General features: G+C 45.9%; 1 protein-coding gene across 4 annotated transcripts in view; it reads left to right on the top strand.

Moving 5' to 3' along the window:
• LOC140391661 (progesterone receptor-like) overlaps positions 1-21,535 on the top strand; it is a 645,027-nt gene that overhangs the window by 561,198 nt on the left and 62,294 nt on the right. The window lies entirely within an intron of this gene.

Below are 21,535 nucleotides of genomic sequence, written 5' to 3' on the forward strand. Positions count from 1 at the left end.
TTCTGACATAGATTTGTCATCTATCACACTGTTGTGAATGTCTTCTCTGGTTTTCAAGAGCATGTGATGATTTTTTTCTTAAAACCAACCCTTCCTCTGTCTGTACATTGCAGGGATGAGGCGCGACTTCTTCAAGTACAATGGCTTTTCTCAACCAATTGCCTGCATCTTCTATCCTCACAATGTCATCACTACTCAGTGTAGTAAAGTTCTAGACACTCTTATCATAGAACTTTTGTTTTACTTTAATATTTTGCATTTTCTGCAGTTCCACTGAATTCTCCTCCTTTTACAAATATGGAGGTGTCCCCTTCTATTCATGAGTAACTGCTGGTGCTCTACCATGTGACATTGGTAAAGCTTTGTAACATGATTTTGCGGGATCAGATTGGCTGTCCATTGCTTTCTGCAATGATTGTTTTACAATATGTACACTTTTTTCGCTAAGATATTTGGGATTCATGCCGATACGAGCATCATCATTTTTTTGTTTTACACATAATTTGGAATACATCCCACTGGTAGGTTCTTCTATCTTTATAACTTGTGGTTTCGTATATAATACAAGTGGTAGAGTAGAAATGAGATTGACATGCAGATCTACATCTTCAACAAGTTCACTATGAATATTTTGTATCGGTGCTTCTTTAAATTGTAACTCTTTGCTGAATAGTAGTGCACTAGTGAACACAGTGCTGAATTTGCTGATAATGTTTTCAAAATCGATGGAGTGTTGATCCAATCTTTTGTGGATGCTATATACCAACTGCACTAGACCTAATTCTTCACAGGACTGATCACCTAATAATGAATCCAAGCCCTCGGATACAATAGACAATGGGACGGATTAAACTGTGTTCTTCACCACCACACTCAGGTCACAAGCAGAATAACATTTGATGCTTGAACCATCATCATCTCTCAAAGATATTTTGTGATTTCTTCAAATCAGTCATGCTGATTAAATTGGTTTTGGCACCAGTGTCTAACTTTAGAAGGACCCCTGTACTGTTCACTTCAAGAGGTAGCAGCCATTTGTCCTCATCAACCGCATTTATTTTAAATGGAGCATCAGTTTGCATTTTTTAAGTGCTGGACAATTTTTTGATGTCTCCAAAATATTATTATTCTCTGTTATTCCTCCAACAAACAATTATGTTTCACCGCTGAAGACTGTGTCTTCCACTGTGCTGACTGATCTGGCATTGAGCCTAGAGTAACAATTCTGTGCAAAGTGATTTTTTTCCTTTGCATCTGGATCAAAACTTGCCAAAACCCTGGACACTGGCTTAATTTGTGCCTTTGACCACATCTTTTACACATAAATACTTTGTCCTGATCGTTAACCTGTTTGTTGGCGTGCAAGGAGCTGCAGGAACTTTTCCTCCTTTTTTGGGAGATTTCCCGCCTTTTTGTAAAAAGGACGGCAACCGGAATGCGTTCCTCCAAGAAGACACCCCCAGTACTGAGAAACATTTTAGAATGCTGTGCTGCTAGCTCGTGAGCCTGACAAATCTTCACTGTTTGTTCGATGGACAGATCCGATTCCCTCAGCAGCCGTTCACTCAGCTTAATTTCATTCACACCAAACACAATTTGTCCCAAATCATAGAAGATTCTATTGCAGAAAAATTACAGGTTTTAGCTTTCAACTTTAAATCTGTGACGAAATGATCTGTAGATTCTTCTGTCTTCTTTAAATTTGATGTAAACACATAGCATTCATAAATTTCATTCTTTCTGGGGGTGCAATGTTCATCAGATCTTCAAATTACTTTGTTAAATTTTTTACCATCTTCATCGTTTGCAAATGTAAATGTATTAAACGTAGCAATTGCTTCGGGCCCTGCCACTGTTAGGAGCATCGATACCTTAACGGAAATCTGATTGATCTCCTAAATTAATTGCAGTAAGAAACAGATTAAATTGTTGTTTAAACACACGACAGTTGCTGTCCACATTATTCTGAAATCTGAGACTCATTGGTGGCTTCAGAGACTCCATGTAATTCATTCCTGCAGTCTGCAAAATCTTCAAATCTCTGTAGACCTCGTGGCAGGTTGACTTTTTTCTCAGTGTTTCATACCACCCAGTCCTGGTACTATGTAATGTTCTTGTCGGATGGCCTGATTTATATTACCAGAATACTTGTAGCTAAAGCTATAAACTATTTATTAACATTAACTGTGGGTCAAATATACACAAACTAACAGATGAATAACAATATGAACATGCACAAACCATTATGTCTCTCCCAGCTCCCTAGTCAGTCTGAGGTCATCTGACTCTAACATTTACTCATATAATAATGAGACTCCTAGTGGTCAGTCGGTGAATTACAACACAGCCACGATTCCACTATAGATTGTACCCAAACTGTTTCTTCTTTAAAGGCAGCACATTGTTCGGTTGCAGTCAATCTCACTGCAATTTATCTGGGCCTGATCTGTTCTCACCCCATTGACGTTGGCCATCTCCTAATAAATTAATCTTACTCTGGATTGCTTCTTGTCCTTTCCCATAACCAACATTAATCTTATGATACTGTGATCACTGTCCCTTAAATGTTCCCGCTGTTCCATTTGTCCCATTCCATTACCAAGGATCAGGTGCAGGATTCTTCGTCGGCAGGATCCTTCTCCCTGCCGCGCACCCACATCCGTGCATTTCCCGATGACATGGGGCGGCCCACAATGGGAAACCCCATTGACCGACTGCGGTAACATAGAATCTCGCTACTGGTGAGAGCGTGCCACACAGGAAAACGGTGCTGATGGGACGGAGAATCCCGCCCCAGGTCCATCAGTGTCTCCTTTCTCATTGGACTGGGAACATACTGATGTGGAAACTTTTCCTGAACACACTCACGGAAAACCTGTTCCTCTCTACCCTTTACAATACTACTATCCCAGTCTATAATCGGATAACGAAAGTCCTCCATTATAACTACACAATCATTCATGCACTTCTCTGCAATTTCCTAACAACTTTGTTCCTTTTCATCCTTCCCACTCGTTTTTGGCCTATAGGCTACACCGAGCAACATAATTGTATCTTTATTGTTTCATGGTCCTTTCCAACTAGATCTGTTCTTGACCCCTCGAGGACATTCTCTTTCTTCACCACTCCTTAATTAATACTGCCACCCCTTGTCCTTTCCTTCCTTTCCAATCTTTTCTGAACACCTTATATCCAGGAACAGTGAAGTCACCATTGTTCTAGAGAACCATAGGCTGCTTTCCCCTTTGAGGAAGAGAGCTGATAGGTGATGATTTAACCTAAGGATCGCCACACCTCGGGCAAGGGGAAAGATTGAGAAGGCGGGCTTTCATGAAGAACCTCAGCCAGTATGGGAACTGAATACACGCTGCTGGCCTTGCTCTGCATCATGAACCAACTGTCTAAGCCAAGTCACTAAACCAGCCCATTAAAAGCTACTAGACAATTACAAGCAATAAAATAGAATGTTAGATTTTATTTCAAGGGGAGGGATACATAGAGCAGAAGGACATGTTGCATTTATACAGGGTGGAATACTCCCATTTTGTAATAAAGTGTAGTGGCGGGCAGCTCCAGCGACGCTTGTCCCACCAACCTGAAAAGCAGGTTTCCACGCCATATTCTGCTCTTGGAAGCTCATTAATTTTTTTTAAAATGTATTTTATTACAAATATGTATCAAAACAGGTTACAGCAAATTAACCCTGGGAAACATACTTCCCAACAATCAACTATACAGTGTTATGGGCCAGGGTTTAGAGAAGCCCAAAGTGTAGCATGGAGTTCACCTGACCCACAACGTTTAATAGATTGTGGTATGGGGAGCACACGGCCCACTCTACAGGTGTGGTACAGCAGAAACGGAAAAGTATTTTATAAAGCAAAACAATGTTTATTCTATGAACTCAAGTTAACCTTTTTAAAACATACAGTGAACATCTTAGCAACCATTAATTCAAATACAGCCCCCAAAAGAATACAACACTAAGTAATGTTCAATACTTCCCAAACAACATCCAGAAGACAAAATAAACACTTTTAAACAGAAGGTTTACATTCACTACTGAGAACATTTATAATGCTGAATTCACCAAATGATCACGAGATAGTCTTTTGATGGCAGAGAGAACAGCAGTACACCTGCTTAGTCTGGCTTCAGCTCCAAGACTGAAAACAAAACTAAAAGACACCCTACAGCAAACAGCCTAAAACAAAAGTAAATTGCTGACAGACAGCCCAGCTCCACCCACTCTCTGACATCATTGCAGAAATAAATACCCATTTCTTAAAGGTACTCTCACTACAGATACTTATATACACACCCATTTATAAACACCCATTTCTTAAAGGTACTCTCACATGACAACAGTCGGTACAGATTTTCCCCCTTTTTCACCCCCCTTCCGCCGTGACGAACAGCCCCTCAAACACGGTCACATAAATCCCCCACCTTTCCTCAAACGAACCCTGAAGAGCCCCTTAACTCATACTTTATCTTCTCTAATTGGAGGAAGTCATACAGGTCACCCAACCAAGCTGCTACCCCCGGTGCCGATGCCGACCGCCACTCCAGCAAAATTTGCCGCCGTGCGATCAGAGAGGCAAAGGCCAAGACATCGGCCTTCCTCCTCTCCATGAGCTCTGGCTTCTCTGAAATCCCAAATATCGGCAGCAAAGGGTCCGGGTTCACCTCCTCCTCCACTATCCTGGCTAAGACTGCGAAGCCTCCCACCCAGAACCTTGCCAATTTTACGCAACCCCAAAACATATACGCATGATTCGCTAGCCCCCGCGCACACCTCTCACACTCATCTGCTACCCCCTGAAAGAACCCACTCATTCTCGCCTGAGTCATATGCACCGTGTGCACCATCTTAAACTGTAGCAGGCTCATCCTTGCACAAGAGGAGGTCCCGTTTACCCTCCGCAGTGCCTCACTCCATACTCCCCATTTGATCTCCCCTCCCAACTCCACTTCCCATTTTTCCTTGATCTTCATCACCCGCTCGCCTCCCTGCTCCCCTAGCCACTTATATATATTCCCAATTCTTCCCTCCCCTTCCACATCCGGAAGCAGCAGTTGCTCCAGCAGGGTGTATCCCGGCAACCTAGGGAATACTCTCCAGGCCTTTCGCGCAAAGTCCCTAGCCTTCAGATACCTGAACTCACTCTGCCTTGGCAGTTCTACCCTCTCCCTTAGCTCCTCCAGACTGGCGAACCCTTCCTCCAAATACAGATCCCTCACCTTGACCAGGCCCACTTCCTCCTGTATACACTAGCCATCCCCCCAGAGCTCAAACCCATGATTCTCACACAGCGGCATTAGAACCAACATCCCTTCCACCCTTAAATGCTTCCTCAACTGATTCCATATCTTCACCTTGGGAAGCTCATTAATTATGTCCAAGCGAATTCCCCTCCAACTTCCCTGACAGACTCCCGGAAGATGAATCATCTGCCCTCCCTCAGCTGATGGGATGCAAGGTTCCAGTGCCATATTTAAACATCGGTCCAGCACACTAGTATCACTCTCTACAGCCCACATATCTTCACCAGACTGTGCAGAATGCTTGCAGCCCTGAGGGAAAAGACTAACAGTCTCAAGGAGAAATCAATTGATTCAATTAGCCTCCCTCCGAACCCATCACTTGTGAAGCACCCATGCCCACTTGGACCTCTACCCACCACACCGGGAGTCTTCATCCAGTAAACAATGTGTTATCCCTATGACGTTCTTGTTTATGATCATTTTATGCAACCTTTTTAAGGTCCAGCTTCCCTCTCCTCGGACTTCCCTCTGCCGTCCATTGTTCATCATCCTCATCCACCTCCTTACTCCTCCACATGTCATTGTGAAAGCTTTGCTCATCCACCAAACCTCACCTCAGCTTCTCTTGACCTCACCTCGCACACTATCCCGGTTGAACTTCGGACCCTTGTTGCGGTGGCAGTTTGATTCCCGCAGCAGGATCCTGTCCAGATAAACACTGCTGCGTGGCACCAGGAGCAAGGAGACCTCTGTATTCCCCAGCTTTCCTTCCCTCTGACTTCCATTATTCATCATCTTCATCCACCTCCTTATCCCTCCATATCCCATTGTGAGACCTCACCCTTCCGCCCCAAGTCACCTCACCTCCACCAGAAAGATACTGAGCTTTAAAAGGGTTAAATTATGAAGGTAGGTTGCAAAACTTTTATTCCTTCCTTAAAGTTACAAAACCAATGAGCATAGGGAAAGCCCTGAATCAGTCTACTCGCTTTCTCAAAAAAACAAATCAAATTCAAATTGAATCCAATTAATGGTAGTCACAAGAGAGACATACAAGATCCTAACTGACAAGAGAAGGAATTCCACCTCATCTTGGACTTGACGCTTGATCTTAGACAAAAGGCCAAGAAGGAATTCCAATAAATTTGGATGGTTTTTGGCAGGTCAAATTCAGAATTGCTTTTTTGCCTGTCGTTTAGATTTCTTGCTAGTGAATCGGCAGCAGGCAGCAGCACTGTGTTTAACTCCTAAAATGAAAAAGCTACGTTTGAAGAGGGATGTCTATCCAAAGCCACTGCTTTATTATTCCCACTGGGGAAGTTGACTATCCTAAGATGCATCCTGAGCAGTATTGACAGCTGACTGTTGAGTTGTTTCTCCAGTTTAGCAACTTCTTGCAAGTCCCTGGAATTCCAAGTTCCTGAGCTTATGAAGGGGCCACATTCTAGAGGTAATAAAATCCAAAGAGCAGTGGGTTGGATTCTCCGATGTCGGGATTCTCCATTGCGCAGCCCGGGGATTTGCCGATGGCGTGGGGCTGCCCACAATGGGAAATCCCATTGGCCGGCTGGCGAGACGGAGAATCCCGGGCGCGCCACACCAGAAATCTGGTGCAGCGGGACGAGGAATCCCAACCAAGGTCTTTTCTTTCTCCATACCCTTTTTAAAATTGTTTTGCATTTGTAAAATGAAACTGAAAACCTAAATGGGCATGATTTTGGCCTGTTCATGGATAATTCATTAAATTAAAATAACTATTCACATTTCTAATAAATCTAAACATGCTACACAGGTTACAAAAGTCACAATAAAACAGATAACTATTTCTGCTGGAAAAAAAATAAATTTTCTTATCGTTGGTCCATGTTTACTAATGGTCCTCTGATCATTTTTTTGTAATGTTGCACAATTTCACTGATAATCATCTTCAGTTATTTTGATCCAGCCTTTGACATTAATCACACTAAACTCCGCTTCATAGAGCGTGATTCTCCGGAAAAATTCCTAAGTGTGCTAGCGAGCGGGAATTGCCGCGTGTTTCTCCGCGCTCGGCTCAGCGAGGCCGGCAACTCTATTGAAAGTTAATTGGTCCACTTAACAAGGCCTCATGGGCATCTTGCCCCAAATGCGGCTCACCAGCTGATTCGCCGGGACCACCCTCTCCACCCGCTAACAAGGTGGAGCAGCACTTAAGCTGCACTTGCTCGGCCAACCCCAGCCAGCTCGCAACAATGGCGCCAAGGAGACCAGCCCCAAGATACGGGATGCTGACCTAGGGAGGTTCCTGGACACAGTGGAGGCCAGGAGGGAGATCTGTTCACCCGGGGGGGTGAGCCACAAGGCAGCCAGTGCTGTCCGGGATGAGGTAGCGGCAGCAGTCAGCTCAGTCAATGTACCAGGAGGACTGGCCTCCAGTGTTGGAAGAAGGTCAATGACCTGCACCATGCAACACGAGTGAATAAACACCAAGGCCCCTTCTCCCCCCCAAGGGAGCATCCGACCCTCCCTTCACCCCCACACTTCCCCCACAACTGTGAGCTACACATTGTGGCTTACAATGACCTCTCTGTGTCTCCTCAGGAAAAGCTCTCCCATAATCGTCAGGAGAGGGCCCTGACTGGCGGTGGGGTGCTGGACTTGAGAAACCTCACCTCCTTCGAGGAGCGGGACCTGGAGGTGACCAGAGTGGCCGGTCACCCACGCGGAGGCTGGCGGATGCCGCAGAGGTGAGGAACCACTGGGCTCCAACCGGAGGACCTGTCAAACATAATTATTGATTTCCTTACTGACTGATCCATCCCTCCCACTGACCTCATGTCCATTCTCTCGCAGGGCCTCCAGCCTGAGGTGCCGGCCCATCCCGGGTGGTAACCTCTCCCAACTCCAAGGAAAAACCCTTGGAGGAGAACTCTGAGGACGCAACCATTATAGTCACATCGAAGCTGTCATCCCCACCCTCCACCAGAACAAATACACACATCTCGGTGGGACATGTTAGTGGACAGGCTTCTGGAACACAATCAAGTGAGCACCTCCTTACTAACATCTGGGGTCTTGTGCCAAAGTTGGGAGAGCTGTCTCACAGACTAGTTAAGCAACAGCCTGACATAGTCATACTCACAGAATCATGCCTAACAGACAATGTCCCAGACACCACTATCACCATCTCTGGGTATGTCCTGTCTCACCGACAGGACAGACCCAGCAGAGGTGGCGGCACAGTGGTATACAGTCAGGAGGAAGTTGCCCTGGGAGTCCTCAACATCCACTCTGGACCCCATGACGTCTCATTGCTTCAGGTTAATTATGGGCAAGGAAACCTCCTGCTGTTTACCACATACCATCCACCAGTACTCCTCCACATTGAACACCACTTGGAGGAAGCACTGAGGATGGCAAGGGTGCAAAATGTGCTCTGGATGGGAGACTTCAATGTCCATCACCACGAGTGGCTCGGTAGTACCACCCCAGACCGAGCTGGCCGGGTCCTAAATGACATAGCTGCTAGATTGGGACTGCAGCAGGTGGTGAGGGAACCAACAAAAGGGAAAAACATACTTGACCTGATCCTCCCTAATCTACCTGCTGCAGATGTATCTGTCCATGACAGTATCGGTAGAAGTGACCACCGCACAGTCCTTGTGGCTACAAAGTCCTGTCTTCACATTGAGGATACCCTTAATCATGTTGCGTGGCACTACCACCATGCTAAATGTGATAGGCTTCAAACAGATCTAACAACTTAAGACTGGACATCCATGAGACATTGTGGGCCATCAGCAGCAGCAAAATTGTATTCAACTACAATCTGCAACCTCATGGCCCAGCTACTTTCCCCCATTTTACTATTAACACCAAGGCAGGGGATCAATGCTGGTTCAATGAAGTGTGCAGGAGAGCATGCCAGGAGCAACATCAGGCATACCAAAAAATGATGTGTCAACCTGGTGCTACAACACAGGACTACTTGTATGCCAAACAGCATAAGCAACAAATAATTGACAGAGCTAATTCACAACAAATGCATCAGATCTTATCTCTGTAGTCCTGCCACATCCAGCCGTGAATAGTGGTGGACAATTAAACAGCTCAGTGGAGGAGGAGGCTCCACAAATATCCCCATCATCAATGATGGAGAGGCCCAGCACATATGTGCAAATGACAAGGCTGAGGCATTTGTAACAATCTTCAGCCAGAAGTGTCAAGTGGATGATCCATCTCGGTCTCCTCCGGAGGTCCCCAGCATTACAGATATCAGTCTTCCGCCAATACGATTCACTCCATTTAACATCAAGAAACGGCCGAAGGCACTGGATACTGCAAAGGCTATGGGCCCTGACAATATCCCAGCAATAGTAATGAAGACTTGTGCTCCAGAACTTGCCGCACCCCGAGCCAAGCTGTTCCAGTAAGCTGCAACACTGACATCTACCCGGCAATGTGGAAAGTTGCCCATGTGCGTTCTGTGCACAAGAAACAGGACAAACCCAAACCAGTTAATTATCGCACTATCAGTCTACACTCCATCATCAACAAAGTGATGCAAGAAGTCATCAACAGTGCTATCAAGCGGCACTTACTCAGCAATAACCTGCTCACGGACACTCAGCTTGAGTTCTGCCAGGGTCACTCAGCTCATGACCTCATTACAGCCTTGGTTCAAACATGGACAAAAGAGCTGAATGCCAGAGGTGAGGTGAGAGTGACCACCCATGACATTAAGGCAGCATTTGACCGAGTATGGCATCAAGGAGCCCCAGCTAAACTGGAGTTAATGGGAATCAGGGGGGAAACTCTCCGGTGATTGGAGTCATACCTGGCACAAAGGAAGATGGTTGTGGTGGTTGGAGGTCAATCACCTCAACTCCAGGACATTACTGCAGGAGTTCCTCAGGGTAGTGTCCTAGACCCAACCATCTTCAGCTGCTTCATCAATGACCACCCTTGCATCATAAGGTCAGAAGTGGGGATGTTTGCGGATGACTGCACAATGCTCATCACCATTTGTGACTCCTCAGGTAATGAAGCAGTCCAAGTCCAAATACAGCAAGACCTGGACAATATCTGGGCTTGAGCTGACAAGTGGCAAGTTACATTCACGCCACACAAGTGGCAGACAATGACCATCTCCTACAAAAGAGGATCTGGCCACCATCCCTTGACATTCAATGGCATTACCATCGCTGAATCCCCACAATCAACATCCTGGGGGTTACCATTGATCAGAAACTGAATTGGACTAGCCACACTAATACTGTGGCTACCAGGGCAGGTCAAAGACGAGGAATCCAGGCAGCACGGTGGCGCAGTGGGTTTGCCCTGCTGCCTCACGGCGCCGAGGTCCCAGGTTCGATCCCGTCTCTGGGTCACTGTCCGTGTTTGCGTGGGTTTCGCCCACACAACCCAAAAATGTGCAGGCTAGGTCGATTGGTCACGCTAAATTGCCCCTTAATTGGAAAAAATGAATTGGGTGCTCTAAATTTAAAAAAAAAAGAGATGGACTCCGACGGCGAGTAACTCACCTCCTGACCCCACAAAGCCTGCCCACCATCTACATAGCGCAAGTCAGGAGTTTAATAGAATACTCTCCACATGCCTGGATAACTGTAGTTCCAACAACACTCAAGAAGCTTGATACCATCCAGGACAAAGCAGCCCATTTAATTGCTCCCCCTTCCACAAACATTAAAACCCTCTACCACCGATGAACAGTGGTAGCCATGTGTACCATCTACAAGATGCACTGCAGTAACTCATCAAAGTTCCTTAGACAGCACCTTCCAAACCCACGACCACTACCATCTAGAAGGACAAGAGCAGCAGATATCTGAAAACCCCATCACCTGGAAGTTCCCCTCCAAGTCCCTCACCACCCTGACTTGAAAATATATCGCCGCTCTTTTACTGTTGTTGGGGCATTTTACTGGAACACCCTGTCTTAACAGCACTGTAGGTGTACCTACACTTCAAGGACTGCAGTGGTTCACAAAGGCAACTTACCCACCACCTTCTGAAGGGCAATGAGGAGATGGGCAATGAATGCTGGCCTAACCAGCAACCACCACATCCCGTAAATGAATAAATAATTTTTAAAAATCATACTGCTGGTGATGCACATGTGGTGGAGGCAGAAACGCCCCCGAGGCAAGACAGCAGTCAGAGGGCTGCTGGATTCCAGGACCCAGCTGGGTCCTAGATAGATGCTGAGCCTCTGGAACAGGGTTATCCGGAGCTGATGGAGACGATAGGAAGCGGCCGGGACATTCAGAGGGAGATGTCAGTGTCACTCCAGCAGATCCATAGTCGATTGGAGGAGTCCTAGAGGCTACAGGTGCAGGAGATGGTGCTGGCAATAAACGGCACCGAGGCGAACACTGCTAGGGTGGAGAGCACAGTGGAGAGCCTGGTGCACGATGTCGGCACCATGCTTGAAGTTGTCTAAGGCGTCACTAAATCGGTGATGGCCATGGCCGAGGATCTCGACAGAATGCCTGCCTCGCTGGGGGATGTCACCAGTACCAGGCTGACTTGATGAGGTTCTGTGGGACAGCTGCCAGGTGGGCATGGCTGAGGCGCTGCAGAGCTTATCCCAGTCGCAGGTGGGCATTGCAGAGTGTGGCCTGGTCACTGGGGGATGTGACCCAGTCACTGAGGAGCATCGCCGAGGGCGTCGACACTGCGGTGCAGACATTGGGGAACTGCCAGGGCTGGCAGAGCCACATGATGCAGGGGCACCCGGGGCCCAAACCAGCTGACCCTCCATCCCAAGTTCGACTCCAGGGTTCTATCGGCGCCGACCGGGATGAGCCCTAGTGCCAACCCGGACCCGTCCCATGCGGCGGCAATGGTGGCCACCAGTTCCCCCAAGTTCCACCCCTCTGACGAAGCCGGATCTCGGAGACAGCACCTGGGACAGGGCAGCAGGGCTTTGATGTGGCATTGACAGGTGAGCTGGTGATCTCGATCCCCAGAGGACACCTGCCAGGAGCCATTGAAGGCCACGGGATGAGGTAAGCGGCTGGCTGCCTCCACCACAGATGTGCAACCTGGGGAGACACCTAGATGTAGTGGTAGAGCTAGTAGGATCACTGAGGGCACCGGTAAAGGGGGAGACGGGGTAGGTAGGGGGTGAGAGGGGGGTGTGAAGGGTGAGGGTACGGTGGCACCATCGGAAGAATGGGGACCTGTATTGAAAAATAAACCCGCTTGTGCACAACCAGTAGGATGCCTCAGTCACTTTCTTCCACAATGCATCACCGCATCCAGGTGAGCGAGCACTCAGCAGACAGGCAGGGGTCAGACTATGGCACAGATTGAAGAGCACTAGCGCCCAGCTCTCTGCAGGTTATCATCACTGATACCTCCCTCGATTACCCTCCCTCGACAGTGACCCGCTGACAATGCCGACACAGTCCCAGCACCCTGGAGTGATGTGACACAGACCCTGGGAAGGTGGGAAATGGGGGTGGTGGTTGGGTAAGGTTGTGATGACGGACCAGGTCACGTCCTAGGTTAAGCGGACGAGTATGAGGGCCTCCCTTGCCCTCCCGGCTTGCCAGACCCTCGCCGCTGCCGCCTGTCCTACAGTCTCCAGCTGCATTCTTATTGATAAATCCTTTTTGTATTCATAATTGAAGCCTGTGTAAAGTGCCTCATTACATCTGGCGATGAGGATGAATTATCCTGACACTGTCTCTGTCCCAATATCTATGAGCATCCTATTTTATTGGAAGTCCTGGAGGAAAAGCGTACTCAGCCGAATGCCTCCTTTTGGGGAATAGGCCCACTTGAGATATTACCAAACCCTAAGTAATGTAGAATCAGAAACGATGGATAGGTACAAGGTGCTCAGTGCATTAAAGAAACTGAAAGACAGACATAGAAAAACAAACCTGCAAAATTGACCAGCAGAGTCAAAGGTTTAAAAAATACGTAGAAAGTAAAAACTCAAGAGAAGACGTCCATACAGAAATGCTGTAGCTTCAAATTTTAAAAGAAGAAATTTGGATAAAAGGCAAAGAATAGCTACAGTTAAAAAAGTTTAAAAGCTTATCGGCTGGCACTAGAATGCAGTACTGCAGCGTTAACAGTGAACAAAAAAGAAACTGCCCGAGACATTCTGTAACTTTGTTTATATATTTGTCACAAAATACACCTGCAGAAGGAAGCCAACTGTATCAGAGCAGCTACAGCCTGTGTGGGGATTAAAGATTACTACACAATCTTAAAGCAGTAATACCATTCAAGACATAATACATTTAAAATAGCAATGCATGTAAAGTGGCAACCACAAGAAAGAACAAATGGCTATGCACAGGAAAATTAGAGAATACCTCGGATCGAGGATAACGCTCAAAAAAGGTCTGTAAGCAACAAAGAACTCAAGAAGAGGCAACTGAAGACCTCAGAGGAGGAAATGGAGACCTCAAAGAAGAGACAACAAAGACCTCAGAAAGGAGGCAATATAACCCCAGAAAAAGGGCTAAAGACAGGCCCCAGATAGAGGGCAAAATAAAGACCTCAAAGAAGAGACAAAGGAAGACATCAGAAGAGGCAATGAAGACCTCAAAGAGGAGGCAATAGACCCCAGAAAGTGAGCAAAAAGAGACCCCCAGAAGGAGGGCAATGAAAGATCCCAGAAGGAGGGGAACGTAAGACTCCACAAGAAGGGCAACAAGAGAATTGTCAAATGAAAACAAGTCAACACTTCATCGGAGATGGACCTGACCAACAGTGAAAGCAAAAGCATTTGGCTGAAGTTAAGGCAAGTAGAAATGAAAATTCCATTTGTGAAATGTATCTATCCAGTAAGAACATGATGGATTCCCCCTCATAAGAAACACATAAAGACTTCAAACTAGGAATTATTGAACATAAAAAGGAATCATCAAAAAGAATTAAAGCTGTAGAGAAGTACATTGGAACAACAATATAAAATGGCTGACAGAAAACATGGAGAAAAAAGAAGTTGCAATAATTTACAAAATGAAGTTACAAAGAAGGAGAAATTAGGGAGACAATGGAGAATAAACTGAACTCCCATAAAAAAGCAACAAGACAATAAGAACAAATACAGTGAAGAATTGAATAAGGACAATAAGAGCTTGAAGAAGGGAAGTTTGGCGATGGGAAATTAACTGAAGCAGTAAAAACATTGAAAAAGACAACAGAATCAGCAATTCAGACAGAGAAACTGAAATTATCGGCCAGATTCTTTGTTCAGAGACCTAAAGCTGATGCCGGGATTGAATCAGTGGTGTTCTATGACTCCAAAGGTGCGCCGGTCCCTGAGCAATTTAAGATCCGTTAATGGGCTAGCACTGGTGCCTTGTGGAACTGGTGCAATTGCAATCCAAAATGAGGCGTTTGATTTGCCGGGTCAGGGTTGGCACTCAAGAAGCTGAGAAGCTGCAAGCACAGATAAGCACCACGCCCCACAAACACTCATTCCAGCAAAGACATTGGCACCCCGAAGAGCAGCACTCCGTTTCGCAGATGCGCAGCTCGAGACCCTGCATGGATGCCTTGGAGGAGGGGCGGGATACCTTGTTCCCCTCGGTGGGAAGGAGGCTGCCACTCATCAGCATACACTGGGCCTGGGTGCATGTGGCAGAGGCCATGAGCACTGTGAGTCCCAGACCGGCACCCGTTTCGCAGATGCGTAGCTCGAGACCCTGCTTGGATGCCTTGGAGAAGGGGCAGGTCCGTGGCCGTGCATGCACACGACGGCGGTTTGCGGCGGCCGCGCCGTGCAACATGGCGTCGGCCGCAAGCGGATCTGGCCTGCCAAATATTGTCCCCCCTGTAACCCCCCACAAGTCCCCCCACCCCCTCGCCGAAGAACCCCCCCCCCCCACCAGCTGAATGGCTCCACCCCTGACTGTGGAGGCGCTGGGCACAGTTCGCAACTGCCACGCGAGGTCCCCGAAAACTGTGCATCGGGGAATGGCCTCAGGAGATGTCCTGAGGCCGTCCCAAAGCCATGTTTGTGAGGGGGTGGTGCATCGGAAAAACAGCGCCGCCCCTGATTCCAGCGTAAAAATGGATTCTCCGGCTGATCGCCGACGGAGAATCGATCCCTCTCTATCTGGGACAATGCTTCATTCTCACACTAGCTACTTACAGACATGTTGTTCACCATATTATTTTGCTTTCTTGCCATATCTTAAAGCGATGCTTAATTGTCTGAGCTCGACAATGTCATCACTTTCATTCTGGACACTATGGGGTGTAAATTCATCATTTTGGCCTGTTTTATGCTCCCACCAGTTTTATATCCCATTGAGTTCAGTGGAGAAGAAAATAGGAAGACAAACTGCCAATTCATTATAGTGCAGCCGAAGATGGATTTCACCTTTCATTCCATTTTATAATTGTCACAATTTTCATTCAATTTATTTTGTGTTTTCGCAACTTTATAATGAACATTTTCAGCAGCTGTACTAAATCCTTTGCATCATCTTTCAAATTCTGAACCTAAACATAGATCAAAGAATGACATTAATAATCTATTTCTTCCAAAAGAAAACATGCTTTCTTTCAATTCCGTACTAGAAAATCTACCAGACTGACAACATCTAGCTGTAAGCACTTCATAAGAATGGAATTAATTCAAAGCAATTATGTCATAATAAGCATTATTTTTGTCACAAATTCAAAGTTCAACCATCGTTGAATAGAGTAAGAGAAGACAAGTTACATTTAGTAAAAACTATCAAATTAATGCTGATCTGTTATTTCAAATTCCTTACGATTGTGGGAGAGAGAAAAAGGTTCATGATGGTGAGGAGTTCCGGAGTTTGAGATCATGAGAAGAGTGAATTAGAGAAGGATGTGGTATAATGAATTTTAATTACAGTTTAGTTGGGATATATAAAAAGGAAGGGCAAAACGGTGGCACAGTGGTTTGCACTGCTGCCTTACATCACCAGGGACCCGGGTTCCATTCTGGCCTTGGGTGACTGTGCGGAGTTTGCTCGTTCTCCTCGTGTCTGCATGGGTTTCCTCCGGGTGCTCCGGTTTCGTCCCACAGTCTAAAGATGTTCAGGGTGAAAAAGTTAAATTATTGGAGCAGGTTGCATCAACCAGGCTTGTCTGCTTCATGTGTGTAAGAATAAGGGGCGGGATTCTCCCCTACCCGGCAGGGCGGAGGGTTCCGGCGTAATGGAATGGTGGGAACCACTCCGACGTCACCTTGAGGGGCTAGGCCCGCGCCGGAGTGGTTTGCGCCCCACCGGATGGCGAGAAAGGCCTTTGGCGCCACGCCAGCCGGGGCCGAAAGGTCTACGCCGGGCAACACGGGTCGGTGCATGCGCGGGAGCGTCAGCAGCTGCTGATGTCATCCCCGCGCAGGCGCAGGGGAGGGGGTCTCTTCCGCCTCTGCCATAGTGAAGACCATGGTGAAGGCGTAAGAAAAAGAGTGCCCCCACGGCACAGGCCCGCCCGCGGATCGGTGGGCCCCGATCACGGGCCACGCCACCGTGGGGGCACCCCCTGGGGCCAGATCGCCCCGTGCCCCCCCCCCTCTCCCCCCCCCCTTCCCCCCCAGGACCCCGGCCACCTTGTCCCGCCGTTCAAAAGGTGGTTTAATCCACCCTTGCGGGACAGGCATTCCAGCAGCGGGACTTTGGCCCATCGCGGGCCGGAGAATCGGTGGGGTTGGGCCCGCCGACTGGCGCAGTGCGATTCCGGCGTGGGGTCGGAGAATCCCGCACCTTGTGTGAGCTAATTGTGGTGATTAAGATGATTAAAGGATTTGATTAGATAAATAAAGATAATCTACTTCTGCTTTTGGGGAGTTCAGAACAAGGAAGTAGAGCTAGGCAATTCAGAGATGATGTCAAGAAACGTTTCTTCATATAAGGGGTAAGGGAATGTGGATTCTCTCCCATAACATCTGCTGAGACCCAGTCTGAAAATGCTGAAACTGGAATGAATTAATATAAAGAATGGGTATTAAGGGATATGGATCCAAGATAGATAAATGTAGTTGAGATACACATCAGACATGATTTAACTTAATGTCAGAATAGGTTTGAGGTGCTGATGTAACTGAATGAGATGTTCCTGTTCCTTTTCTTTCTTTGGCCACATTTGAATGAATACAATGACATCTGAGTTTACTGCACCCAACTTGTGTTAGTCCTGAATGACACAGCTTTGAAGAAGAGTCATACAGACTCAAAATATTAACTCTATTTTCCCTCTTCACAGATGCTGCCAGGCCTTCTGAGTTTTTCCAGCATTTATCTGTTTTTGTTTCAGATTCCACCATCTGCAGTAATTCTCTTTTATCCTATTTTTAACTGCTGTATTACACACCACAATTGTTTCCTCATCCCTTTGTATCCCTTCAGGACCATGCTGGCTACAATATGGCCTTTCTGAAGAAGAACAGACATACACGGTTTAACAACAACTTGCATTTATATAGTGCATTTAACATAGGAAACTTTGCGAGTTGCTTCTGAAAGAACAATAAAAGAAAATAGATGACAAGCTAAAATGGCACATTTTTTCCAAATTGTGCTTCTGCCACAGAGCTTCACCTACGGAGAGCACACACTGGAAATTTGACCAAGGGGTTCCGTAGGACTTGCAGGATTTTACTTCCATTAAAATTACTTCCATTAAAATTAATTAAAATCAATTTGTAAAATCCTAAAACTTTTTTTTGTTAGCAAGCAAAATGGTGTGAAATCATTTAGAAACTTCACACAGTCTGAACTGTTCAAAATGGTTTCAAATACTTACTGCACTGGAGGCTTCTATATGTCCTTTACCAATGGATAGTGTGTCCTGCTCTGAAGTATGCAGAAGAGACAGGACTACATCGACACCAATAAAAGAAGTGAATTTTCCTCAAAAGCAGTTTAATGACAAACAAGTTGGGAACACAATCAAAGCTTAAGGAAAGCAAAACCAGATGCAAAGGGGAGCAAAATAACATCAGAGTCAATGAAGTTAGATTCAACACTGCTGTTGTAACATGGAGGCAAGAACTTCAACCTGATAGCAGTAATAGTCTCAGAGGAAAGAGCCAAATGAAAATCTGTCAAATACTTGGTCTCCTATTCTGAACTGCCGTAGGTTAGCTTGAATATGCCAACCTTCAGACTGCATATTGAAGACACCACTGAAGAATGTTCTTCATTTTAATTTCATTTTCAGGGTACCTTCTGAATTTACAAAACAAACAAATAAGCCAAATTAAAAGCATTTGCCTGGGAGCACTTTATTTTGCTGAATAAATGAAACTTTATCTGCTCCATAGCTAAGCTATCATCTGATGAAAAAAGCTGGCAAGCTGCAGCTTTGGTGGCCTTTTCATTTCTACCTTCATCTGAAATGTATCTCGGTCACACTAAAAGTCACAGACATCAGCAATTGTCTGTGACTTTTAGTGTAACTGAGATACATCTCCCCCCCCCAGGCAGATCCCATAGAGGCAGAGACACCTCTTTATCCCTCTCATTGAATCATAGAATGGTTACAGGACAGAAGGAGACCATTCAACCTATCACCTCCATGCAATTCTCTGCAAGAGCCACATCCCGACCTTGATCCGTAGCCCAGCAACTCTTTTCTCTTCGGAAAATCACCTAATCCCATTTTGAAAGCTACGACTGGTTTTCCTCTACCACACTCTCAGCAGTGCATACCAGATCTTCACCAGTTGTTGCACAAAAGGTTTCCCCTGATTTCACCTTGGTTCTTTTGCCAAACAATTTAAATTAATCTCAAATTCTTGATCCTTCCATCATTGAAAGCAGTTTCTACACCTATCTACTCTCCAGACCATTCATAACTTTGAACACCTCTATTACATTTCCTTTTAACCCTTCTCTTTAAAGAAAACAGCTCCAATCACTCGAGCCCGAGGTTCCTCATCTCTGGAACCATTCTCGTAAATGTTTTCTGCATCCTCTCCAATGCCTTCCCGTCCTTCCCAAAATATGGTGCTGAGAATTGTAAGAGCAGAACATTTAGAAATATATAATATAATCAAGCAGAGTCAGCATGGCCTCCTGAAGGGGAAGTCATGCCTGACTAATTTATTAGAACTCTTTGAGGTGGTAACGAGCAGGATAGATAAAAGGGAAGCAGTAGCTGTAATATACTTGGATTTTCAAAACAGCTTTTGATAAGATAGGATCCCATGGTGTTTGGGGTAGTATATTAACAGGAATAGAGGATTGGCTAACTAACTAATAGAAAGCAAAGAGTTGGGATAGAGGGAACATTTTTAGGATGGCAAGCTGTAAAGTGTGAAGATGTGATGCACTTTGGTAGGAAGAATAAAGGAGCTGAATATTATTTAAATGAAGAAAGCTGCAGTGCAGAGGGATTTGGGGGCCTTCATGCATAAATCACAAAAGCTAGCATGCAAGATCAGCAGGGAATAGGGAATGTTGCCATTTATTTCAAAGGGAATGGAGTATAAAAATAGGGAAGCCCTGCTAAAACTAAACAAGGCACTAGTTAGACCACACCTGGAATACTGTGAACAGTTTTGGTCCCCTTAACTAAGGAAAGATATACTTGCATTGAAGGCAGCCCAGAGAAGGCTCAATCGGTTGATCCCGGGTATGGAGGGATTTTCTTATGAGGAGATTTTGAGTAGGTTGTGCTTGTATTCACTGTAGTTTGGATGAATGAGAAGGGACCTTATTGGGCCATATAAGATGCCCAGGAGGCTTGGCAGGGTAGATGCTGAAGGTTGTTTCCCCTTGTGGGAGAGTCTTGGACCAGAGGGCATAATCTCAGAGTAACAGGTAGCCTATTTAAGACAGATAAGGAGCAATTTCTTCTCTCAAAGGGGAGTAAATCTGTGGAATTCTTTGCCACAGAGGGCTGTAGAGGCTGGGTCGTTAAGTATGTTCAAGGCTGAAATTGATTTTTAATCTGTAAGGGAATCAAGGGTTATGGAGATAAGGCTGGAAAGTAGTGTTGAGGATTATCATTATCAGACCAGTGATGACCTTAATTGAATAGTGGAGCACCTCTATACATTTCGTGCAAATGTGTTCCTTTATATTTTCCCATTAGATAGTGATTAATAGAATGCACCCAATCATGTACTTGTATCTCAATTGTTTCTTTGCTCTAACCAAACTGATTCTGTCCTCCACCCCTTTAGGGAACCGTTTCACTGTAGCACTGCAATACTCTCTTTAGTGTACACTGCCCAGCTCTCCACCTTTCTTTCCACTATGTATTCAGGGATACTTACTCGCCAGTCCTGCCCTCTTTTAAAACCAGGTCTTATCAGCTGGGTATTATATTCCCACTTGGTTATCTCACCTACAGTTCACCAACCTTATTTACCACACTCCACACGTTCACATACATACACTGTAAAACTAATGTTGACCCTACTGCATTCTCGCTAAGTCTGACCCCCAACTAATACTCAGTTATTTCTTCCTCTAATGTTATCTTCCTCTGCAAATACTTTGTGCATCTTAATTTTCATCTCTAATTTTATACTCTGGTTTCCATTCCTTGCCAGGTTAGTTTAAACCCTCACCAATAATACTTACAAAGCACCCCACCTAGATATTGGTTCACCTGCAAACCATCTGCAAACCATTTAAGGCAGCACGGTAGCATAGTGGTTAGCACAGTTGCTTCACAGCTCCAGGGTCCCAGGTTCCATTCCCGGCTGGGTCACTGTCTGTATGGAGTCTGCACGTTCTCCCCGTGTGTGCGTGGGTTTCCTCCGGGTGCTCCGGTTTCCTCCCACAGTCCAAAGATGTGCGGGTTAGGTGGATTGGCCATGATAAATTGCCCTTAGTGTCCATAAAATGTTAAGTGGGGGTTACTGGGTTACGGGAATAGGGTAGATATATGGGCTTCAGTAGGGTGCTCTTTATAAGGTCCGGTGCAGACTCGATGGGCCGAATGGCCTCCTTCTGCACTGTAGATTCTATGATTCTATGATCTGGCCTGTATTGGTTCCACCTCCCCAAGAATCGATTCCAATGTCCTAGGAATCTAAAGCTATCCCTCTTACGTCATTTCTCCAGCTACACATTCATTTGTCCTATCCTCTGTATTCACTCGCATTTGGCAGCATGAGTAATCCAGAGGTTGCTACCTTTGAGTTCCTGCTGGCTAGCTTCTATTCTAGCTCCCGAAACTTTGCTATCAAGAACTCATTCCTCATTCTACCTACGTTAGCACTGACAGTATGGATGATGGCCTCTTGCTGTTCACCCTATCTCAGAGTGCACTGCAGCCATTCGGTGACATCCTGGACTCTAGC

This window comes from Scyliorhinus torazame, chromosome 15 (genome assembly GCF_047496885.1).
Source record: "Scyliorhinus torazame isolate Kashiwa2021f chromosome 15, sScyTor2.1, whole genome shotgun sequence".
NCBI lineage: Eukaryota > Metazoa > Chordata > Chondrichthyes > Carcharhiniformes > Scyliorhinidae > Scyliorhinus > Scyliorhinus torazame.